General features: G+C 37.1%; 1 pseudogene; it reads left to right on the forward strand.

The window, feature by feature from the left end:
• The first annotated feature begins 19,931 nt into the window (after positions 1–19,931).
• On the forward strand, positions 19,932–24,037 carry LOC111762951 (serine/Arginine-related protein 53 pseudogene; annotated as a pseudogene).
• Positions 24,038–26,707: the final 2,670 nt, after the last annotated feature.

Consider the following 26,707-nt stretch of genomic DNA (forward strand, 5'->3'; position numbering starts at 1 on the left):
GAAGGGTGTATAAAGTGTGTAAGGAATCTTGTGTTCCAAAAATCTTGTGAAGCCACTCTAACCCAGTCTTATGTGAAGGAAAAATAATCTGTTGAGAGGAATGGATGTTTCTGAGAACGAACTAATTAGCTCTGTGTTTCTAATTCCTCTGAAGAGAAAAAGTAATGGAATACAAAAACTGTAATTCAGTTTGGGCTACTAATAAGAATCTCATACTTACGAGAACATAGATTAAGTGGGTTATGGCAGGATATATAATGTCCTGCATCTGTCCCTCCAATATCATTCAGGACAACTCCAAGTCCAGAAAATGCCCTCATTTCACATCTCTTTTTCCCTCTCCCTGCCCTCAACAACTCCCATGACTACTGTCTCCACATCAAAGATATAGTTTCTTCCATTGCTAGAGCCACAATAATTCAATAATAGAATACCAGTAAATCCACTCTAATCCATATTTTATTCCTCCATCCTGAGGACCCTAGGACGGTGAAGTCCAATCCATCTCTAAATTGAGAGGGGGTTTAGATCACATATGGCTGATGCATAGACTTCTCCTGCTTGCAGTTGTAGGCTCTCGTTTCCCTGATGTGGTGGTTGACCATCCTCACTTCCCTGTTAGCTGACCTGGGTAAGTCCAATAAAATGGAGAGGAGGGGTGGCAACTCTGCTGAGGCTCAGGGCCTAGCTGGCACATGGACAGTTGAAAGATTCAAGTCTCCTGAGCATTAACCAACCCCAACACCAGTCACAGGTTCAGTAAAAGTGACAGAAAAGGTATGTGTAGAGAGGTCACATCTGAGTCCAACTCCATCACACTCAAGAGCACAAATTCCAAAGTAAGGCCCACTGACAAGGCACTGAACTCAGAGCCATCTGCCAAGACTGTAGGACCTGGGTGTCTCCACAGCCCTCAGAAGGTACCACTATTCTGGGTTTGTATCTACTTTGGCTGTCTCTGAGATCCTGCTGAGATGTACATAAGCATGACCCATCTAATAAGTTCCTGACTCTTTTTGAAGTCTCTTAGCCATATAAATTCATTGTCTTTACCATTTCCCCCTTTTACTCAAAGTCTTTTTCTAGTTGCATCACCAACTGGTGCTTGGTAGTAATTACTCAGCACCAGGGAGGTTCATCTCAGGAGTCAGGTTCCACACTGGGGGAAGGTAATGCATTTACTTGCTGCATTTGGCTTAGAGAGTGACCACATTTGAGCAATATGGAGGCTCTCAGGAGGTAACTTTTAGGCATCCTGCAGCTATAGGCCTAGTTGAAATTTCAAGCACAATATGCTCATAAGCATAGTCAGCAGTATAAAGGGCCCATCATTGGACCATCCTTCTTCACTGGTCTTTGCCCTTGCAGTTGGGGGATTGTTGTTACTCCATTGGGGAGTGTGACAGAGTTCCCCAGAATGGGAACTCGGCACTCCCTCAGTTGTGTGAAACTCTACCCACTATGTCATTGCCCAACAAACATACAAACATATCTGTATACCCTACATGCATGCCCTGGAAAGAATGTAGACTACAATGTAAACTATAATCCATGCTGTGTGCAGTGCTCCAAAATTTATTCATTAAATGCAATAAATGTGCCACACAGATGAAAGCAGTGGTTGATGTAGGAGGAGTGGGGTGGGTGGGGAGTAGGGTATATGGGAATCTCTTATATTTTTTAATGTAACATTTTGTATGATCTATGTATTTTTAAAATAAAGATAAAAGATTTAAAAATGGCTAGAAAAGGAAAAGAACATGGATTAAGATGAAGACCATGTCTTTTGTGTTAGTATGTAATTCAACCTACCACATGCATATAATGTAAAATGCACTAACATATGTAAATATACATTTATATGGACCCAGGATTCTGTTATGTGTCAACTACATATGTGCACTATCCTTAAGGATATACAATTATGAAGTGCTGTGATAAATGGAGACATAAACTTTTCAGATTCTCCCATGTCATTGGTAACTTAAAAGCAAAAAAAGGGTAGGCTGAGTAAGAAAATAGAAATAAATAAGACTCTTTAAAAAGTATTATGACTAAAAAATGATATACAATATTTCCTTAAGTAATAACTGTAAAATATGTTAAGGTATATATAAATAAGGTATATATAAATATATAAAAAGGTATATAAAAATATATATAAATAAGGTATATATAAATAAGGTATATATAAAAATCTCATACCAATGTGTATATGTAAGTATGTGTGTATATGCAAGTTGCATTAGTATTTGTTGACCTACCTAAAGGTGTGGTATAGAAAAATATCTTATGAAACATTTAATGTAGTCAGTTACCTTTTTTAATCTACTCTAAAATGTAGGATAATAAAACCCCAACATTGTTTTTCTTCGAATCTACTAATAAGTTACCCAGCTCTTTCATTACATAAAAGTCAAAGAGTAAAGGAACTCTGAGGGCTGAGTCTTAGATTGCTCTATTTTCTTCAGTTCCTTATGGTAAAAATCTTTCATTTGTTGATTCTGTTTCCTCTTTTTTTTTAAAATTTATTTCTCTCTCCTTCCCCTCCCCCTCCCCACCGTCTGTTGTCTGCTCTCAGCGTCCATTTGCTGTGTGTTCTTCTGTGACCACTTCTATCCTTATCAGCAGCACCAGGGATCTGTGTTTCTTTTTGTTGCGTCATCGTGTGGTGTCAGCTCTCCATGTGGGCGGCGCCATTCCTGGGCAGGCTGCACTTTCTTTCGTGCTGGACGGCTTTCCTTACGGGGCGCACTCCTTGCTCATGGGGCTCCCCTCCGCGGGGGACACCCCTGTGTGGCAGTGCACTCCTTGCGCACATCAGCACTGCACTTGGGCCATCTTCTTCCTCTTATGGTGGGACATTTCCTCAAGAACTTAGTAATTAAAACCTGGGAGTTCAGTGAGAATTGTCACTCATGGGTGTTCTAAGCTTAACCTCCACTTTGGAGTCATTCTCAGGTGACTAGTTCTTATTTGCCTCTATTTGGGTCCCTGTTCCCAAGTTCCCAACCCCCTCCACCCACCACCATCTCCACATTCATCTATTTTTTACATCATTGTCTATGTTTGGGACTTTTCTTTGGTGATTTTTTTCCCCCACATAGGGCCTACAGAAGGTAGATTGGTTCCATGCTGTATTCTCTGGGCAAAATTTTTGAATTGGCAAAAGGAAAACCTCTTCCTGGCTCAGATTTTATGTAAGGATTTTAGCTAACTCCCAACCAGGCAAAGAGCATGTGTCCTGATTCCTTTCTCATATCCTATCTTAATCTCTGTGAGCTATTTAGCATTCAGTTGGTGTGTGACTTTGAGTTTTATGTTTGTTTCTGGCACCTGAAAATTTCGATTTTATTTCTTTGAACTTCCAATTAAGCATTTTGTCAACAAAGGTAAAATAATGTCAAATTTGTTCTTGGAGTCATTAAAGTTTGTTCAGACCACTATTTTGATTGAAAATTTAGCTTAATCTCTCTACAGCAAAAGAGATAACTAAATTTTCCATGCTTTTGTGTCTCTACAATGCTATCAAACACAGCTTTAGAAAAATACTGAATCATTAAAAGATAGAAGCACTCAAATATATCCTTAAAAAACTGTCTGCTTATCTCAGATGTTTGGGAAAAATAAAAGATAATTCTGTTTAAAAGGAACCTTCTTACATGAAATGAAAAAAAAAAGAAATTTAGAAAAATTTATTCATTCAGGAATTGAAATTTTCTCTCTTCATGTAATTTCATGTAATTGCTTGCCTTGACTCAAATCAAAGAAACTTGTGACTTTAGTTATTGCTACGTAGTAGCTTATGCACCCTGTAGGAAAGATATGTTGATATATATGCATGAAAGGAAAGGATTCTCTTGGTTTAGAACACTAAATAAAGAACAACCGAATGTAGTAGTGGACAGCCTGTTATTTCAGGCAAATAATTACAACCTCTCAAACTCAATTTGTAGGGACTCTATATGGAGAGAATTGAGGCATTTTCTAAAAAGTATGGGTGAGAAGAGGAAGTGGAGGAAAATAGAAGTAGCTTAGAGGTAATTTTCATAATTAGATGAACAAACATAATTCTGTGTCTCTGAAGGGATGAAAGGACTTCTGTGGATCAGGAAAAAGATCAATATAGCATTTTTTAGGAAAATCACAGACACCTGTTAAGCAGCCATAGCCCAGATCTTACCTACTCTCACCTCCTTCTCTGGGGAAGTCAGCAACACACTAAGCAGCCAACCTCCAGCCATCTGCTACCCCCAACTCCCTTTCTATTGTGTTCTGTTCCACATCCTGGGGGAGACGTCAAGTCTAATGAAAAGATCCTAGCAAACTTTAATCTCAAAAATCAGGAACAAGAAGTACCAAATAATTATGTGAACATGAATTCTCAGTGGCAAGGCTCACTTCCCCTGAGCTGGTTAAAAACCATACTCAAACAGTAAAGTATTGTTCTTTTTTCTTTGTAGCTGAGTGGGGTTTGTAGAGCTACCATCTACTGATGTCCACCATCCTGGAAGACTTGCCATGATGGGATTTCTTTCCCTGCTTTTTTGCACACTGTGCCATGTAAGAGACAAAGAGATTATTTACCTTTCTGGACTCTTTACACTGCACAAGGAATGAAGGGATGCTTTGCTTAAAGTTTCTGTTGTGTCCTGAACCTGTGTTCCCACTATGTACTGTTTTAGCAACTCACTCCACAGGATTCATGATATTTAAGTACAAGGCCTAAAGATAACTTTACATTAACTGTTAAAGGACAGCCCATAATAATATCTGAACAAAATTATAACTGGGAAGTGGATGTGGTTCAACCATTTGGCTCCCATCTACCAGATAGGAGGTTCAGGGTTCGATATCCAGGGCCTCCTGGTGAAGGCAAGCTGGCCTGTGTGGCGAGCTGGTCCAAGTGGAGAGCTAGCCTGCACGGAGTGTTGACCCATGCGGAGTGCTGAACCACGCAGAATGCTCCCCCAGTCAGGAGTGCTGGTCCATGAAGAGAGCTGACGCAGCAAGATAATGCAACAAAAAGAGACACAGAGGAGAGGCAATAAGAGACACAGCAGACCAGGGAACTGAGGTGGCTTGAGAGAATGATCATCTCTCTCCCACTCCAGAAAGTCCCAGGATCAGTTCCCAGAGCTGCCTAATAGGATACAAGCAGACACAGAAGAACACACAGTGAATGGACACAGAAAGCAGACAATAGAGGGAGGGGGAAGAAATAAATAAATAAATAAATCTTAAAAAAAAATTATAACCCGAAAGAACTTTAGTTTAATTTAGAAAGGAGACTATATGTTGGAAAGCAAGTACAGCAATAGCAGTAGCATTAAAACCACCTGAAGGATAACAAAAATTGGACAAAAGATGTATTTGAAGAATTAATGTGTGGATTTCCAAAATTTAATAAAGACAATAATTTGCAGATATAAGATTTTAAATAAACACCAATTGGAAGAAACATAAAGATATCCACACCACGCTCTAACACTTGAAAGTGAAAGATGCAGAACAAATTTTAAAAGCAATGAGAAAAACAGAATATTTGTGCATAACTGATGGAATTAATAGCTAATTTTTCATCAGAAACCATTGGTCCAGAAGAAAATGTAAGAAGAAAACTGTTTCCCTAAAATTCTATGAGGGGCGGCAGACTTGGCCCAGTGGTTAGGGCATCCATCTACCACATGGGAGGTCCGCGGTTCAAACCCCGGGCCTCCTTGACCCGTGTGGAGCTGGCCCATGTGCAGTGCTGATGCGCGCAAGGAGTGCCGTGCCACAAGGGGAGCCCCACGAGCAAGCAAGGAGTGCACTGGGTAAGGATAGCCACCCAGAGAGAAAGAAAGTGCAGCCTGCCCAGGAATGGCGTGGCACACATGGAGAGCTGACACAATGAGATGACATAACAAAAAGAAACACAGATTCCCAAGCTGCTGACAACAACAGAAGTGGGCAAAGAAGACAGAGCAAATAGACACAGAGAACAGACAACCAGGGTCGGGGGTGGCGGGGGGGAGGTAGGGAAGAGAAGTAAATAAGTCTTTTAAAAAAATAAAATAAAATTCTATGTGGGGGAAAAAAATCAAGAGTTCTAGTATGAGCTGTTATCATATCATAGTGTTAAGAAATTTTATTGTTTTTATTTATTTTTACTCATAAGCATTACCTTTTATACCTGGAGCTTTTTTTTTTCCCCCTGGATAGAACATTAGTAGGGCAATTAAATGTTCTAAGAGTCTGTTGATATTTACTGTACAGAATCATGTTATTATTATAAGAATGTTCCTAATCTATTCTCTCTTTTCATCTCCTAAAGAGAATCTGATTTGATACAGTCTATTTCATTCCCTCCCATTCTTTGATGAGGTCTGGATTATTGTCAGATTGGCTTGGATATAGAATCAGAAAGACAGAGGAAGGGGAAGAAGGAAGAGGTGTATAACTTAGAGTCTGAAGAAGAATTTCTAAGAAGACTGGAGGAGGGAGAGACTATATGTGTTATGGATTGCAGTGAAAGCAAAAAAAGGAGGAAAACTCTTTTTAAATGCATATTTTCTGTTGACCAGAATATCACCTTCTTCACATATGCGAAATGTGTAAAAATCTTGAATATTGACATTGTATATAATAACTAGTGCATGACTATATTTCTTTTACATAAGAAACCTCTGAATCTAGTTTTTGTGGCTTTGGCTTCAATGGTATTATATTTGTTTGTTCAAATGAAAAAAAAAGTTGAGATCTCAGTTATCAGTTTGAAAATAGACATATGAGCTATTCTAGCTACAGCCTAGAGAAAATGGAAGAGTTAAAAGGATAAGCTTAAAACTTAATAGAAAAAAGAAGAAAATACACCGGTAACTAAGTTGAGTGTTAACTATAAGGAAGATCCAAAGAATGAAATATGGAATTTCAGGGAAGAAGTGGTGGATTCCATTGGGAATATCACAAAAAATTTCATCATACATTTTAAAATAGGTTATTATTAAAAGGAAAAGTGGAAGATGGCAGTTTTACCCAAGTCAAGGTACAGAGTTCATTTGAGAAAGATTACAAGTAATTTATTTTAGTTGGAATATAGAGTACATATTAGAATAATGATAAGTAAAGAAAAGTAGGTTGGAATCAAAATAAAAAGAATTTAGATATAAAGCTCAGGAGACTGAACTTCCTTCAGCAGTTAATGGAATCTTTAGAAGAGAATAATTAAAGTGATAATTAGAATGAATTTGGTAGTGGTGTGTAGGATGGTGGGCATATTATAGCTAAAATACATGTCTCATACTATATTTCCATTGCAATGTTTTATATTTGCCAGTGGACAACCATGGTTTTCCCTAGAAACCTCCTAAAATTTTCAGGTTAGTTAATTGGATAACTTTGAAGAAAATGATAATATATAAAAGCTTAAGACACAAATTTTGGACCTTGGAAAACGTCCTTAATTTCAACTTTCTTATCTCTAAATAGTACCTACTATTATGTATCTCATTAATTTTTCAAGAATTAAATAAATTAGTACTTAGAACATTTTTTGATGGAAAGTAAGCAAGTAAGAATACATTAATTATTACTATTAGGTTGCAGGTAGAGAAACAAAAAAAGTTCATTATAAGACATAATCTAGCAGAAACTTTCTATTTACAAAGGTATATCAAACACATACAAAAATTTTGTTTGTAACAGAGATCATAAGGTGCGGTCACCCCTCGGGTTGAAGTGTGGTTTGCTGGCCTGGCAGGGGAGCGGCCACGGTAGGCCAAGCCACTGCCCCCATAATAGGGTGGCTGGTCGGACTCACCGCCACCCCTGAAGGGAGCTCGGCATGGGCGCAGAGTGCCCTCGGGTCTCCCCTTCTCGGCAGCCATGCTTCCGCGGCCGCCCCTCCTCCCGGATAGCGCCACACGATGCCTTATGAGGCAACACCCTTCTTCTTTCTCCCTATGCAGACGCAGGGCGGAAAATACCAGTCTGCCTTCCCCCCCCCCCCCCCCCCAGCAGCAACAGCCAGGCACAAGGCAGGAAACTCAAGTCTGCCCTCCACCCCAGCAACAGCAGCCACCAATCCCTAAACCCTGCCACTTCCCCCAGCAACAGCAGCCACCAATCCCTAAACCCTGCCACTTCCCCCAGCAACAGCAACAGCCAATCCCTAACCACCCCTCCCCCTTACAGTACCTCCCACCGACCTTTCTCCCCAGTAATTGCTTGCGGCAGCCAATCAGAACACGGCATAACTTCGACCAATCAGCCTTCCCCAGCCCCTATAAAACTGTAGCCACTTCCTCAATAAAGTTGGACCTGCATGTTTACCTCGTCTCCACGGTAGTTCTTCTGCCGTGCGCCCTCCAGTCCTGAGAGCCCCCGACAAGGGCCTGGCCTCCCTTGTCCCCAGTTCGTCGCCTGCTTCTCCGGGCGACCACTTTGTCGCCGGCTTCGCCGGGCGACCTCGTCAGCCGAATCGCGCAACCCCTGTGAGACCGACCCCTCATCTGCTGCTGGACTGACGGCAAGGTAACATGCCTATGTGAAATACACCCAAATGGAAGATAAAATCACTCATGGTCATACTTCAGATAAAATAAGAAATACCAAAGAATATAGAATAAAGTTGCAATATCACATATAGGAAAGTTTGTCCATATAAATGTTGGCATAAGAGAGTCTGAATTGATCAGCATAGTGGTAAACTCTTGATGAAACCATAAAATAAAAGTTTCCAACTACTCGCACATACACACATAAATATGAGTAGAATGTCTGTCAAGGCTTCAAAACAGATTTATTATTCAAACTAATCCTTCATCATTTTAGTTGTGACCTGCAAATATCATTGCAATTTATCTTTTTAGGGCAGTATCCTCTTTCCACTACCCTACTTAACAGAGTCCTCTTTAGGCAATTAACCTTGCATTAGATGAAAATGCTCATCAAAGACATACACCTTCCATCAGCTAATTTCAATTTTGTGTTAAAATTCTGTTTTAGTCAGGGTTATTAACTGCTGCATAGAAACTGATTCTAGATAATTAAAAGTGAAAAGAAAATTATTGGAAGACCATGAAGTAGCTCATAGAATATCCTGGAAAACTGTGGAAGAAGCAGGCTTTGAACTCAGGACCTAAGCAACATGAACCATAAGGATAATTACCATAAGGATAAGGTAACAGTATGGTAAGTCTTCACCACTGCTCTGCTGATGCTACCATTGTAGCACCAGAAATTCTTTATTATACTCTATGATCCACTTTTGATTCAGGTCCTGGATTGAAAGGTCAAGACAGGCTTCCTAGATCATATTCCTGTCCTCTGGTATGGAGGTGGGTGGGAGAAATGAGCATGTTCACATGCCTTCTGTGATGGAAGCCAGGCTCTGTGCCATGCCAAGCCTCAAAGAGAGGGGAATTACTTCAATAAAAGGAAGGGACAGCCAGGAAGGCAACTAATTTGCAAGGCAAGGCCATTATACAAATTGTATTTTTAAAAGGTAAGATTAATAATAATTATCATATTGTGCTGCTTATGAAACAAAAAAGTCATACTATATGACATAATTTAAAAATATTTGGTTGCCTAAGAAACAATTGTGGGCCCCAAAAATCTTTGTTTCTAAGTCATTACTTTCAAGTTCTCATTTTCTATTTCCTTCTCTCTTTCCCTCTTTTGAAGAGGATTAGTAACATTCGTGGGCATACGAAGTCTTGTGTATCAGTCCCATCATCTAAAATAGCACACGTAAGAGTTCTCCTTTTGGAAATGAATTGTCATAATAAGGGATAATTATGTCTGTCTCCAGATGCTAAGCCTCACCTGACAAGACAATCTTTAGTAACTATAGAGATTGTTTCTGGCACTGATGGCTAATTTTACATAAAATAGGCTTTATATTCAGTGTAGTTAAGCCTGTTAGAAGCACCATAAATAAAAATTTGGGACCTTCAGGTGAGATAAAAATGTGAGCTCATGGATATACTCTGTTCTCTCCAGCAATCCTCACTGGCATTTTGAAGTTAAACAGTAATGTTGATATAATTGCTCAAACATCAATGAAATGAGTTTTTACTTATCAAATTAGAAAACATTTTAAAAAATCTTAATATTAAGTGTTAGTGAGGATGTTGGTAAATGATAATAATCAGATGTCATCGATGGCTGTTCTTAAACTGCTAAAAGTGTTTAAAAGTAGATGCAGTAGACAGTATAATAAAAATGCCTATACACTTTGAACCAGCAATGCCACTTATTCAAATTTATTTTAAGGAACTCATAAGAGCAAAATAGATGTTGCAAGAATGTTTACTGCAATATAATTTTATTAGGGGACAACTCAAAACAAAGTAATGTCCAAAACTCTGAAATTATGTAAAAAATTATATGACTGACTAGAGATGAGTATTTAGATATTAAAAATCATGTATTCTTAGACTATTTAAAGATGTAGAAAACTGCTTAAGATATAATTTTTAAAAGATATGTAGTTATTCAACAGATATGTAGTTATTTCAAGTTGTTGCATTTTTAAAATCGAAAACAGATATTTATTGAAATTCTTGGATATGCTGCAAGAAATGCTCGAATTGCAGAGGATAGAATAGTAAATCATAAAATCATGATTGCCCTCACTGATTTTTCATTCTAGTGCAGATAAAAAATCTCTCTCTCTCCTACATACCACACACATGTGTCACACACCACACATGCACACAGGGTATGTCACAGGTGGTAAGTACTATGGAATGGTAGAGTCAAAGAGATGCATGGTGTTACAGTTTTGAATTGGGTTGTCAGAGAAAGCATAACTGAAAAGTTGACATTTGAACAGATTTAAAGAGGGTAAGTTCAGGAGAAGCACAAGGATATCAGAGGAAAGAGTTTTCCAGTATAGGGGAAAAAATGGAAATGTGAGGATTAATATATTCAAAAATACTATTTGAGGTGATGTGCAAGTTCATGGATGATTTTTTTTTCATATTGTCCATAATGAAGCCAAATTAAAAAAATTTTTGAAACACAAATGTTTGAGTGGTGAGCTAATTAGCAGCTTTTTTTCCATTCTATTTTGACAATTCTCAATAAAATGAGGATGTGTAAAAAACAAAAATAAAAGCTTACTTGTTCTACATAGTTGTGCTAATCTTGGATACTTTTGAAAAATCAGGCGAGCTTAAGAGAAATGTCTAGATAATGAGATAAAAGACATTCTATTAATGATATTGAACAATAAAAGCCCTCAGAGATAAATTTTTAAAAATATTTTATAGTATAAAATTAATCTTATCTATGGTTTCCTTGGCTCAGCAGAATTGATCTAGGAATAGAAATATACTCTTTTTATTCCATACCATTTCAATTATGGGGAAAATAAAAAGCATTACAGGTTTACTAGGAAGTAACAAGATTTAAAAATAATGTTTTGTAAGTAGCATTATCTTTTATTAACTGTAGATCATTAGCTCAAATTACACAAAAACATATGTTTTAAGAACAGTATTTTATCATTGGCATGGATACTTGATTGAATGTTTCCTTGAGGTAAGGTTTGCAGAATGATTTTCAACAGCAGGAGCATTCCTTGGTGTTCTGAGACTGCCCACAATGAGTCACTCAACACATTGGCATTGGCTAATAATTTTGACTGCCTGTGGCCAGAACCAAACCAGCACCTGGCACTGCACCTGGCCAGGAAGGTTTGCAAATCATTATTTAGGAAGTTCTCTGTGTGCATTTTCTATTTTAAACTAATTAGAATGATTTGAAGAAAATTATTCTATTTTAATCTACTATTCTGCAGCTGTATGGCTTTCATGCTTTGAGGACATAATCTTTGAAGGTTACACACTATCTCATAAGCCACAAAAATTCCTTTGTTACCCTAAAAGTTAACCATGAGTATAGCTATAAAAAGTATTATTAAGCTAATAAATTTTTATTTTAGTGGTATTTGAGTTAAGGGTTTTAAAAAATACTGTGTACATATTGATTGGTATATTGGTATACTTTAGTTGATATATTTGTATGGTTACAGATATATAGGTATTTCTTAATTTTCTATTGGTAAACTATCTCCCAGTCATTTCTGCCAGAAAGGCAATATTTCAGAGTGGTTAAAAGCATTTGAGGGGAATGTACCAGCAATAAGGCTAATCTCCTGGTAAATTATTTAATAATGTGAGAGAATTTTGATTTTGGCCAAAGTCTTGAATAACTTACAAGCCAAGGAGTGAATTTTATGTGATATTTAAAATAGTTTTTAAAGATCAATACTGACAAAGCAAAATAAAAATGTGTACGTAACTGAGGGTCAGAATAGGGTACATTTTAGACTGGTTTCATGAATCATTACTAAGTATTTTTATAAGTATGTTCTCGAGTAGCAAATAGCCCTGAGTTTTCAAGGGACAAAAGCAAATAAAAGGACACTAGTAGTTGTGAATTCATTATATTACATAAACTAAGCTATTTTCTGATCATGTTATATGTTTATCATTTTAATTATTTGAAAAACTTCTAGTGTCATGCTAAATACATGAGGTAAAATAATATTTGTAATAATAATATCATAACATAAATAACATTGTTTTAGTTCAATTTTCAGAAACATTGCTTCAGTCACTGTCAAAGGTCCTTTACCTTTGAACTCTAGAGATGTTGATCCTCTAGGTAATGAACATATGCTTTCCATCAAAGAAATGGATTTAATTTGAAAGTAGATATCAAGGTAGCATTCATTATTTTAATTATCAAATATTTACCAGGTACCTTCTATCTTCTAGAACTGCCATTAGAAATATTAAACATATTGAATTTTCTTTTTCCCACATATCCTATAGTTCAGAGGGAAGAAAAATGTGGGAAAAAATTTTTTTTGAGGTACCAGGGCAAAGGATTGAACCCAGGACCTCTCATGTGGGAAGATGGTGCTCAACTACTGAGCCGCATTGGCTTTCCTAAGTTGGTTTTCTCCTTTGTTTGCTTGCTGCTTGTCTTTTATTTTAGAAGGCACTGGCTATGGACCTGAGACCTTCCTTGTGGGAAGCAGGTGCTCAACCACTGAGCCACAATTTCTCCCCAGAAAGTTTTAGACTATTAAATAGATGTTTTTATGTAGAGGTAAAATAACCTAGGTTGAAGATTTAAATAAGCTTAGATGACTCCAGAAGGGTGGGGGAGTAGAGATTTTTGAGTTAATCTTTATTCTGGGAACCACTGGAAATATACTTACTGTCTACACCTGAACCATAGTCATACTCCTATGTGTCAACATAGGCATAGCAACAACTTCTAGAAGCAATTACTTTATCTACCAAGTAAGACTGATGCCTCTTTCCAGTACCCTTCACTAAACAGTAAGATCTAAGCACAGTTTTAGAAAAGAACTTTGTACGTAGTCATTAATTTTTTCCTTTTTATATGAGTCTGCTTCAAAACAGTGTCAGATGTAAGATCACTGGAGAGAAGAACTATCAGACTGATAGAGCACGTATATGCTTCCTTTCACGCTAAAGATATCTGGAGCCGCACTTGAGGGGAGAATCTAACACTGTGTCAAAAACTACAAATATTATTTTCCACTTTACAAACTACTACCCAGTACTCCAGGAGAAAAATTAAGAGTCACAGATACAAATTTCTTTTTTTATAAACTTTGAACTTGAGCTGCTTAGTGTAAGTCACCTCTACCCAATTACTGAGTACACCAGAAGATACAATGAAGGAGAATTTGCAGACAGGGAATTAATGTTCTATTTAACATTTAGTGATTGAATGAAAGAAAATTCTTGAAATCAATTTCTATCTGAAAACATGCCTTATATTCTTGACAAGATACCTGCTAGGATACTACTAAACTGTGTAGGAGGAATAAATAACACTGGATTTCATCAAATCTTCTCTTTTCCATACCATAGTCTTATAATAATTTCCTCTCGGTCTATAATGTGGCTTAACTTTCTGAAGCAGCGCATAGTGTTTTCTCTTCATGTATGAATGCATTTACATATTGACCTAAATCCTGTCTCATGCTGTTTAGAAAGAAAAAACAAACAAAAAAACCTCTTTTTTTTTTTTTGTTCCCTGATCTCATTTTTCTAGATGGCATTAATATTGAGTTCAAGTTACCCTACCACCTATGTGGCTGGTTCTGTTTTTGTTTTTGTAGGGGTTTTTTTTGCACAATTTACTTTTTTAATCTTTTTTATAAAAGATTTGCTAATTTAAAGAAGTAGTGTTTATACATATAAAGGAAAATAACAGAAACATTCAAATGATGATATAACACTATTCACATTTAAAATTTTTTTCTCTGTCTGAAATTGTTTTTAGAAAATTACAAGAAACAAGTAAATGATTCTGTTGAAGGAGGATCCCATTTATTGCATGGTTACATGTATTATGTAACTGAACAGCAAACCAATTAGTAAGAGTGAGTTTGGGAATCTAAAATAATAGCAATGATTTTGAGTTTTGATCTATTTTGCTACTACAATACAGCATAGTATTGTTGTATTGTTTGGTAAATGAGAGACACTCAGGAAGTATGTTCTGAAAGCATTGAAAAGAAAGAACTAATGAATTTGTTAATTAACTAATATATAAACCATGAAGATTATTAAGGGCCATTTTTTTCCTATGTTCCAGATCTTGAAAAGATATTCAGTGAATCTTTATGAGGAAGAGAGAAGCAGAAATAACTTTGCCATCATTTTTGGCAGAGAGCAATTATAAAAAATTAGGAGACTTGCCTACAAGACAAAGGATTCGTTAAAGAGGGTGACACTTTAACAGAAAATTAAAAATATTAATAAACAAACAAACAAACAAATAAATAAATAAAGGGAATAGCTGTGAGAAACTTCCATGAATGAAGAGTTCTTGAAGGGGAAAGTTTTTTTAAAGCAACTAAATATGGAATTAAGACAAAATGGATAAGAATATGATAATTAAACTAGCGAAGGCCCATATTTATTCTTTAAATAAAATTAATAAGGAAATAATAATTTGGTGATAGTAACCTGATGGGGGAGTATAGAAAAATATCCCAATTAATCATTTTTCATAGGGAAAAGTGAAAAATAACAAATCACACTTTTTTTCTGGGAGGTTGGACTCACACTTTTAAAGGATGTTGAAAGACTTTTCCCTATTGCCTTATCATTTTGAATATGTAGAGGGCAATGGAATGCCACAATCCCAACATTGCAAATCAGTTTGTCAATAACTGGTGTAGACCCCTTAAAACTAACTGGCCCCACTCCCACTAAGCAACAGTGAGCCTCCTCTGTAGTGCCAAAGGAGGACTGTCAGGAACAAAAGGAGAGGAAGGAAGGAAAGAGTCAAAGAGCCCCAACTTGTGGTGAGCACAGTGTTATGTTAAGAAACTTCGTCCATGTTAAAGGGGTGTGATGGGGGCTCCAAGAAAACCACTCAGAAAATTTGGGTATACCTGCAAAATAGGGAGCAGTCATTTGGTCAGCTGCTTGCAGAACAGGCTTGCTGTCTGATCCTGTTTCTGCCACAGCATGGGAAATGGGTATTGGTGTGAGATGGAAAGGGTCGGTCAAGGAAGAAAATTAATCAGAATGTTAAAAATGACTATTTCCTCAGTGGCTGGATATTAGAAGCTTTGGGAATTGTGTATTTTCTTTCATTTAAAATGATTTCAGCAATAAGTACATGTTTTTTTCCTATACTAAAACAAAGCCAGATCAATATAAGGCAATTATTTTCTTAAACTTAACAAAAAAACTCACTTTGTTGTTCTCTTTTCATTTACAATCTACTATTTTTAATAGAATGCTTTTAATCAGCTTAGTTGGAAAATTGCTGACTTAAGGACTATACAAACTAAAGGAAAATGTCCATATTTATTTTTAATAAAGTTGTTTGTATAAATATTTAATTTTGTAGTATTAAAACATCATGCATTCATGGTTATTATATGATAATTTAAAAATCGTGACTTGTACAAGGACAGTTTAAGCTTTTGTAGATCCTTCTAATTAGTATATTAATCAAAGGTAGAGAGACAGTCATTAACGACTACACTTACATTAATCGGTTACATGCATAAAGTACAGTTAAGTGGCTCACTCCCTTTTCACAGGGTAATTGGAGGACAGTTAAGGCAAAATAATGGGAGTGAGGACATCAAGAAGGTGGTGTAAGACACCCTCGTGAATGTCCCCCATAGAGATCTCTAAATAAAAGGGCAGATCCAGCTCTCTTGGAACTCTGAAGGATGATTGAGACTGGAAAAAACTCAACAAATATGAGTCATTAAAAAACAAACAAAAAATTGAAAAATGGTAGGGAGTGGCAGGACAAATTTACCAGTCCAGTCCTGTCATCCACATGCAGATCCTTACAGTTTATGCATCTCACAGTGGTGGCTTCCCAGCAGGGTCTCCTTCTACTTTGGTACTTGATGTCAGATTCACTCAGCAGCAATTCAGCAACCCACACGTGCACCTTAGCGATCTGTGTGTGTGTGTGTGTGTGTGCAGTCAAAGCAGCTCCCTGAAGGCACAGTGACCCATGGTGGAACTTTTGGCAAACTGTGGGTGCTCACGGCCCAGAACCTAATTGCTGGTGCATCTAAAGGAAAATACCAGGTGTTTCTGTTTTTGATTCCATCTGGATTGGAGGAGCACAGACTCAGGGCACAGGTCAGGATCCCCTTACCCAGAAGTTACCAACATCAGACAAGCTGCACAGAGAGGCGGAGTAGAGCTGCTGACTAGCAGAGCAGACCCAAGGCTGAAAGCTGGAGGGAAAGGACAGTCCCGAGCATGAGAGCATGAGAATAGAAGCAAGCAAACCACAGCTGCCAGGGAGGAAAAACTGTGTAAAAACAAAGAGAACAGCTCAGCATTCCTGGAGGAGTAATAGGGGAAAGGTAATCCTCTCCTCGAAGGAGACAGTTGCAAATACTAGGGTAATCATGAAAATTACTGCAAATGTCTAGGACAAGACACTGGCTCAGAAAAAAAAAAAAAAAAAAAAGAGAAGATCCAAACTGTTAACCATGGGCTGTTTTGTTCTAAAGTATAAACTGGACCAAGCATTGAAGAAGAGCCCTAACATCCAGCCAATCTACACTGAAGCCCTAGGCAAGAAGGAAAAACTGACTCCCAGAATTAGCACAACAAAACAATCATATGCTATTAATTATATCCACAATGTTGTGCTACTGTTGCTACTATTCTTTATCAAAATCTTTCCATCATGGAATTATATATTTGAATTCATCTAAAAGGGGAAATTTTAAGTTGTATATACGTTTCCAGAAATAAACACACATAGGACTGTATAATAAGTGAACCCTAATATAAACCATGGACTGTAACAATATTCTTTAATCAATTGTAGTGAAAGTGCCAGTGCCATACTCCTTGGCTTTTCTGTTATATGGCAATGGACATGGTGGTTTCTCTTTTATCTTCTGAGTTGCATTGACTTCCAGCTTCTGGTTGCTCCCCATGGTTTTGTCTTCTCTGTCCGATTTCCTCTGCTTATAAGGATTTTAACCATATCAGATTAATTCCATCCTCATTCTGTTTGGACACTTCATGAGTACTGGTAAAATCTTTAAAGGTCCCATTTACAAGTGGGTTCCAAACTAAGGGTTGCAATCTGAGCATGTCTTTTGCGGGGGACATGATTCAGTCCCTAGCACCATGATAACCATGACAAAATGTTTTGAAATATATACAGAAACAATGAGAAAGGTATCAATCAGTTACAATGCAAAAAATCATTTATATACAATAGAAAGGAAAATATAAACACTTATAGAAAGACGTAGTCATTGTGAAAATAAGTGTGGCAATTCCTCAAAATATTTAAAAGGCAATTACCACGTAACCAAGGAATTTCACTTCTTGGTATATACCCAAAAGAATTTAGAGAAGGGATTCAAACAGATGTTTATATGCCAAAGTTTACAGGAGCATTATACACACTAGTCAAAAGGTGGAAGCCATCCAAGTGTCCATCAACAGTTGGAAGTATATGGAGATGGATGGATACACATACAATGGAATATTATTCAGCTATGAAAAGGAAGGACATTCTGAGGCATGCTGCAACATGGATGGCCCTTGAAGACATCATGTTGAGTGAAATAAGCTGGACCCCAAAAGACAAATATTCTATGATCTCACTTATATAAACTACCCGAAAGAAAGCATATTTAGGGAGACTGATGGTGGTTTATAGGTTACCAGAGGCATGGGGACAGAGGAGGAAGGACTCATACCTTAATGGTGAATAGTTTGTATTTGAAGTAATGAAAAAGAGGGATAATGGATGCTAGTGATTAATATTAGTGAATTGTACACTTGAATATGGGTAAAATGGAAAATTTTGTGTTCCATATCAACTACAAGAATAAAAAGTGAAAAGAAAAGTGTAATGGTTGGATATTTTTCAGTACTCATTAAGTGCAAAATAATAGTGAGTTTCTATTTAAATAATATTACTTGTTTCTATCACCTCTATGCTATATATTTTTATTTTCCAGAATGGATGCACATCACAAATAACTAATTGAGATTGACAAAACTTTATCATCTACCACATGCAGTATATTGTTTTGTAAACAAAATTATGAATAAGGACTTATCTCTCTCCTCAAGGTGTTTTCATAGCTATAAAGATATTATACAAAACTTAGGACAAAACCCATATTTCAGCTTTTCTGAGACATAAAACTGATTTGAACGAGGCCAAGCCCTGGAAAGCTGGTAAAAGACAAGCAAGAAATACAGCCAATATGATTTGGCAATGCTTGACTACTATGATAGGCACATTGTATATAGCGTCTCAGTTAACCTCACTAACTGCAAATTAAGCATTATGTTAGTCACTTAACAAACCAGAGAACTGATACAAATGGATTAAATAATTTTACTCAAAATCACATAATTAGGAATTAATCTTTTTTCCTATGGCTCCTTCCACTCTACCTTCTAAGCTCATAAAGAAAAATAGTGTCCTTAAGATATCCCAGGTGCTCATGGCAGATGAAGTTCAGTGCCATGTCAGTTGGCCCTACTTTGGAGTTTGTGTTTCTGTGTGATAGAGCTGGACTTAGATGTGATCTTTGTCCACAAGTCTTTCCTGTTACTTTCACCGTAACTGTAGTTGGTGCTGGGGTTTAATGTATACCGAGAGGACCTGAATCTCTGGACTGACCACGTGATAGCCAGGCCCTGAGCCTCAACAGACTTGCAACCCTTATACTCTGGCTTATTGGACTTACCCCACTCAGCTAACATGGAGGTGAAGAAGGTCAACCACAACACCAGGGAGCCAAGAGTGCCTACAACTGAAAGCAGGAGAATTGTATCCAGCATCCATGTGGAATCTAAGCCCCCTCTTGATATAGATGTGGAGAGGACACAACCATTCTAAGGTTCACAGGATGGAGGGATAAAGTATGGATTAGAGTGGACTTACTGATATTCTATTCATGAACTATTATGATTAGTAATCAAAGAAAATGTGACATTGGTGTGGAGAACATGGCCATGGTGACTGCTGGGGGTAGAGAGTGGGAGGAAGAGATGTGATGTGGGGGCATTTTCGGGGGTTGGAGTTGTCCTGGGTGGTGCTGTGGGGACAGTTACCAGACATTATATGCCCTCCCATGACTCACTGGGTGGACTGTGGGAGAGTGTGAGCTATGATGTGGACCATTGACCATGAGATGCAGTGGTGCTCAGAGATGTATTCACCAAATGCAATGAATGTCTCATGATGATGGAGGAGGTTGTTGTTATGGGGGGAGGAGTGGGGAGAGGGGGTTGGGGGGTATATGGGGACCTCAAATTTTTTGAATGTAGCATTAAAAAAATAAATAAAGACAAAAAACAAGATATCCCAGGTGGTTTTTCCATTCTCCTTTCTCTATCCCCAGCTCTGTCTTTAGTATGGCTGATACCTCAGATCACATGGAAACCTCAGGGAGGGAAATAATGGCAAGTGAACTTCGTATAGAAGTTTTGAAAAAAGCATTCTGGTAAGGAAAAAACGGAAGTCATGCTGGTGGAAACTGTGACTAGGAAAAGAAAAGAGATGATTAACATCATAAAATAATGTTTGAGGGCTGTGGTAAATGAAAACCTATGGAAGCACAACAGGAAAAAGAAGAATAAATGAATTTAAATAGGAGAAAAATGGTGATTTAATCACACCTTTCTCCTGAGATCAAGTGAGTATAATTACCCTGGTCACATGCCTGTTAATCTTTCATGAATAGAAAAAATAAAACTGCATTTGCACATTTTAATGGCATTGGTTGACATGGGAATAAAACCTGGCTTAGTCTTGACAGATGATATACTTGCATTAGGATTTCTTAGTGAATGGACACCCCTTTAAGTACAAATCAAAAGAATTAAGGCATTAAGAGTGGACTTTCCCTTGTTCCATTCAGTTGAACCATGATCAGACATACTAATGAGCAGTTGATATTAGGCATCTGGGGAATAAATGCTGAATGGTGACCTTTAATTGTGTTATAGCAGACAAAGGAGAATGTAAGGTAAATTTTTCCTGGCTAATTACTTTTATTAATCATTTCATGTATTTAATTATTCATAGATTTTTTTTTAAAAGAGCAATGTTTATAAATGAAATGGGCCTTCCAGAGAATGTGATTTAGTCCCTTGTACTAAATGTACAAAAAGTTTTTAATTATAAGTTTGTGGCCAGTGTAGACACTGGTAAATTGGGGCGACATACTTTTGAAGATCAACACTAATTAAATGCTGAGCTCTTTGATGCAATACCATCTGCAGGCTCCGCCATAGAGTCTGCCGATCTCCGGAGGGTGACCTATTTGCCACTGTTTAAGTGCTTCCATCTGTAGGGAGAGGGAAGCTGTTTTCTAGCAGATCTGGCAATTGTGCCTCAGAGACCAATTTAAAGGGAACTCCCTTTGTTCAGAAATTTAACTCAAAATCTGGGCCTTAAAAGGGGGAAAAAACCCTGAAAAACGTTCCTGAGAAGCTCACAGACAAGTATATTTCTTTATTAATTCCAAAGTAACAAAGAATCAAAACTCTAGCCAGATGAGGTCCTAAATGTTATTCTTTATGTGCACAATATGAAAAGGCATTGTTGGAAATTTGCAACACAAATTCTTATCCAGGCTTGAAGGATGATATATCAGTTAGAATTCATCACAAGGATTTATTAATATTTAGTATGTATAAGCAATGGGCTAAGACTATGGCACTGAACAGATCAGCAAGAAATTGCTATTCTTTCCAGATAGATTATGATAATCATTATGATACAGTCAAGATGATGTGTATAAGCCATATTTTAAACTTTTTTTTCTGTAACAAATTGTAGAATACTTAAATACAAAATAAAGCATACCGAGAAACTAGATAATTCTTTGTATGACCATTTGGATAGATTTATACAAATTTATCCCCACCATTATTGTTCCATTTTGTTGTTCTTTACTGTGTGTTTCCATGGTGTGTTTTTTTAAGATATATTTTTTCCACAGTGTTTTGAGCAGGATCTTGAAGAAAGGCAATGCTCCACCCAAGCAGAATGGAATTCATATAATTAATGGATATGGGTCTGCTTATTTTAAAGATTTGCAGATAACTTTTTAAAATGAGGTATACTCTTTGTAATAGCTGTTAATAATCAAAATCAATTAATGTTATAATTTATATTAAAATTAATTTAATTTTACTCTTAAGTGTACTTAGATATTTCTAACTTCCAAAACTAGACAAAAGAAAAACTAAATTCTGGTGGCTAGAACAAATGTAAAAGTGAGGAAGAAGAGGGTGATCAAAAAGTGGAGAATGCATGAAAAGGAAGTTAAGAGGAGGAGAAAAGAATAAGAAATAAGAAGAAAAGTTGAGAAGAGTGTAACTAAAGGGGAATGGAAATGATGAACAATGGAGAGGGGAGGGGAAAGAAGAAGAGGAAAATGAACAAAGAAGGGGAAGAAGGGCAGAGAAAAGAGGAATAGAGAAGGTTTGGTGGAGTCAATGAAAAAGAGGGGAAGACGAGGGAGCAAAGAAGAGAAAGAAAGGGAAAAAAGAAGAATGGGGGAAGCAATTACATAAAATGATGCTTTATGAGGACATAATCCAATTAAATGAAAGACCTAAAAGAACTATAATTTGCAGTGTAGGGAAAACTTTTATCAATTATATTGAGCAAATATGACTAGTCCCTGGAACACTTTATGAGAAATCTAGATTTGAAGTTAAAACTGAATCAGGCTTAATTTAACTAACACCATTCTTATAACATATATAATTTTTGAAAAGGACCCCAAATTATGAACAAGTCCTTTTTAGTTTGATTTACATGCTAAGATGTATTTTCTTCTTCACTATGTAATAATGAGTTGCTATTGAAAACCACAAGTTAAAATTGTGAAGTGAGAAGAACTGCAATTATTAATTTATGATCATATTTTTTTCTTCTAGGGTACAAAATGTAATTTAAGGTAGATTATGTTTTATTCTAGGTAGACTCAATTAATTGTATCTAAATTCATAGTAGGAATTAACCTACACTTATGAAGTGCAAAAGGACACTAAATGTCAAGGTACTAGTTTGAGGCTGCTGTTAGGGTGGGTGAGACACTACCCCAGTTATATATATATTCATCCTCATATTTATATAGAAGAAAGAAACTGAGACATGAACCCCTGAAGTTTAAAGCTACTAACACATTTCTGATGGAAGGAGGTGATCACAATTAAGAACAGACCATAGGGAAAAAGCAATTGAGAAGGCAGGACTCTAAAAATATAAGGTAGGGGAATGTTTGAGTTGTGAAATTAGTTTTAACACTAGGGTCTAGCCTTTCAGAGTGCAATTTCGGGTGAAACTCTGGCAGGTGACAGAATCCCTCCTAATGGGCACCATAGCCTTGAAGAAAAGAACTATGTGGAGGTGAATTGAAGTCACTGACCACTATGAGCTAGTAGTAATGACAGTATGGCTAGAGTACCTCTGAATGATCATGAGCATGAAACCAGTTCAAGGACTGTTGATGAAACTTCAATCAGGGACAATGAAGAAGCCCAATACCTAGTAATACATTGAAAGCCATTCCTTAAAGTCATTCAATGCTGAAGTTTTGCCTTCTAGTGAAGGGCTGTGTGACTTACACTCATGTATTAACTGCTATGAATAAAAGCCATTCTCACAGGGGGTGCCAAAGCCACAGGACTTTAAGAAAGGAGAAGATGCCACTATTTCCACAGTTATGTGACATAAAAGCCAAGGACCTAGGATCCCTCACAACCAGCCTAGAACGCCACAATCATCAGGGAGAAAGTATCACATTGCTGATGTCTCAATTTTGTATGTCTCCTAGCCTCAAAACTCTCCAGGTCAAGACCTCATTCACGTTCTCCTAACCACAGCAGTAAAAGGTATAGTTACAGAAGAACCCATTGTCAGTCATGTCATTTTTCTCCCCAAAGGAAATAGGAGATGGATAAAGGAAAGGACAAACAATTGCACAATGTCATCTATGGGGATTCAGGAAACATCAAAGTTGGATTAGAACATCTGCCATCAGCTGAAAAAGTCAAAGCCATATTATATCTGGTTCTTGATGCTACCACAGAAAAACTAATGAAGCATTGAAAGCCAAAGAAATAAACGAGGAAGAATAAAAAATTAAGAAAGGATGAAGACCAAGCCACTCTAGAATAACAAGTAAAAGAAATAAAGGCTATTGAATGCAATCCTTTTGTTCAGCAGACATTCAGATCAAGTAGAGACATCAAAAAGCCAGTGGAACCTAGTGAAGCAAACCATGCAACTGCAACATCAAGACCATTATCAGTAGTTGCTTATTGACCAGATTTTGAGAAAGAAATATATCCTACAGCATCCCTACCACTATCAAGTATCACAACTACAGTTCTCTGACCCACACAAATTTCTTTTTTGAGATGTTGATGCTGAGGAAAAGTAGTTCAAGCAATTAATTGCTCTCCAACAAGAAAGTCTAAGGGTAGTCCTGTGGCCCAAATAATATACATAAGGTTGAATTGAAAGTAAAATTAAAAATTTAGGTTTTTGATCTTCTGGGAAGATGGCATCAGAGTAGGTAGGCAGGGCTTAATTCTCTCACAAAAACTATAGAGGAAGGTCAAAGAGCTATCTGATGGAGCTGCTTTGGGGAATCTACAGACCAGGGTGGTGGGGCACATTTTCCAGGAGGGAAAGGAATGGAGAGATAAAGAAGCTAAATGGAAACCTTGAGTTACTTGCTCCTGTGGCTGGGAATGGCACATATACCCGACCCTCAGGGTGAATAACTTCAGTAAAACCCCTGGCTCACTGCAGTCAAGAAGTGGGGAAAGAAGGTCCTCCTCCCTGGGAGGTAAAGGGTCCTGGTGGAGGGCAGAACGTGATTTTTCTTCAGTAAATTTGGCCAGCCAAGTCCCCTTTGAATCTCAAAAAGACCCTAGCCAACACTAAAGCAGCCCCAGAGAGAGGGGAGGAATGAAATGACCAGGTAAGCTGTCACATCCAACTGCCCTGGGAGAGAGAAAAACTAGGTCAGTGTGGGGGTAGACGGATAGGTGCCTAACTAGCCCAGGAGAAAAGGAAGCCAGGAGAGATGGCCAGTAAAGTGTTAGAAACCAAACCCACCTTCAGAAACCTCACTAACCTGTGGAGTGGGTTTATCTCATAGAGGAATACCTGTCTCAATTCTTGGTACCTCCTGAGAAGGAATCCAGAGAGTGATGGAGTGTCAGACACTAGCTGACACTCTGTGACAGGGAACTTATAGACTGACTTTTTTTGTTTTAGGTTTTTCTATTATTTCATATTTTTTATAATTATGGTTTGTTAATTTTTGTATTCTTTATCTTTTTTCTCTAAAACTGGGCACCATACCTGTGGAGGGCAGGCTGCAGTGTGATTGACTGATGAGCACCAGCAGACTGAAATGACTCCTAGGGGCCTAAGATGGAAGCCTGTTTTTCCTGGATTATTTTCAGATTTTTGCTTTTTCTTTGTTTCCTTTTTTTCTTTTCCTATTTTTCTCCTTCCTTCCTTCCTTCCTTCCTTCCTTCCTTCCTTCCTTCCTTCCTTCCTTCCTTCCTTCCTTCCTTCCTTCCTTCCTTCCTTCCTTCCTTCCTTCCTTCCTTCCTTCCTTCCTTCCTTCCACTTTTCCCTCTTATGTTGCTTTTCTTTCATTCTACCTTCTCTTGTTTGGTCTCCAATTTTTTTTCTTCTTCTTCTCTTCTAATTTTTCCAGTCTTTTATTTTATTTTATTTTTTCTTGTAACATCTTCTTATACTAACATTTTTTATTCTTATTCCTTTGTATTTTTAATGATTTTTCACACATTACCTATCTTTTCCTGGGTCATTTATGATTAATTTTCTATCTTTTTAAAATTATTACTGCTATTATTTTTCTCTTCTACTCTCTTTCCTTTGCTATGGTTTTAATAATTTTTCAAGGCGACACAGACAACTACAAGGATAAAGGACAAGTAGAAACAAGTGTAAAAGAGGAATCTTAACACAAAACAAAACAAAATAAAACCCTAGAGTAGAAAAAGAAGCTAACCATCTGAATAAGCCCATCAAGATAAACAGATGATTAGACACCAACGAAAAATTACAAGCCATACTAAGAACCAGGAAGACATGGCCCAGCTAATGAACAAACTAAAAAATAGTAGGAGATGTAGAATGTGAAACAACTAATAAAGGACGTGCAAGCAAATATCATGAATCAACTTAAAAAGTGAAGGAAGAGATAAAGGATATCAAGAAGACACTGGGGAGACATGCAAAAGAAATCATAAACATACATAAAAATGGATCTAATTGTGATGAATGGCACAATGCAAGAAATAAAAAAATATGTGGGAAACACATAACAGCAGATTTGAACAGGTGGAGGAAAAAATAGTGATATCAAAGATAGTACATCTGAAATAAAACAGATAGAACAGATAGATTAAAAGGTAGAAAAAATTTGCAGGGACTCAGGGAATTGAATGACAACATGAAATGCACAAACACACGCCTCATAGGAATCACAGAGGAAGAAGAGAAGAGAAAAGGAACAGGAGGACACAATGGCTGAACATCTCCTAACTCTTTTGAGGGACATGGATATATATGTCCAGAAAGTGTAGTCCACACCAAATGGTATAAATCCTAACAGGCCTATCCCAAGTCATATACTTATCAAACTGCTCAACATTCATGACAAAAAGAGAAATACTGAAAGCTGCAAGAGAAAAGAGAGTCATCACATAAAAGGGAAGCTTGATAACATCAAGCACTGAAACCATGAAGGTGAGAAGGCAGTGGCATGGCATTCTTAATGTGCTAAAAGAAAAAAAAAAAATTACCAGCCAAGAATTCTGTATCCAGCAAAGCTGGCCTTCAACAATGAGTGAGAGTTCAAAATATTCAAACATAAAAGAAAATTAAGAGAGTTTGTTACCAAGAAATCTGCCCTTTGAGAAATACTAAAGGAAGTTTTGCAGGTTGAAATGAAAAAACGGGAGAGCAAGGGTTAGAGGGAGGGTAGAAACAAAGATCATTAGAAAGAATAACTAAAAAGATAAAAACAAGAAAGACATATATAAACCTAAATAAAAAATGGCTAATGTAAGTACTGTCTTGACTGTAATAATATTGGATGTTAATGGATTAAACTTTCCAATCA

The sequence above is a fragment of the Dasypus novemcinctus genome, chromosome 5 (assembly GCF_030445035.2).
Source record: "Dasypus novemcinctus isolate mDasNov1 chromosome 5, mDasNov1.1.hap2, whole genome shotgun sequence".
Taxonomy (NCBI): Eukaryota; Metazoa; Chordata; class Mammalia; order Cingulata; family Dasypodidae; genus Dasypus; species Dasypus novemcinctus.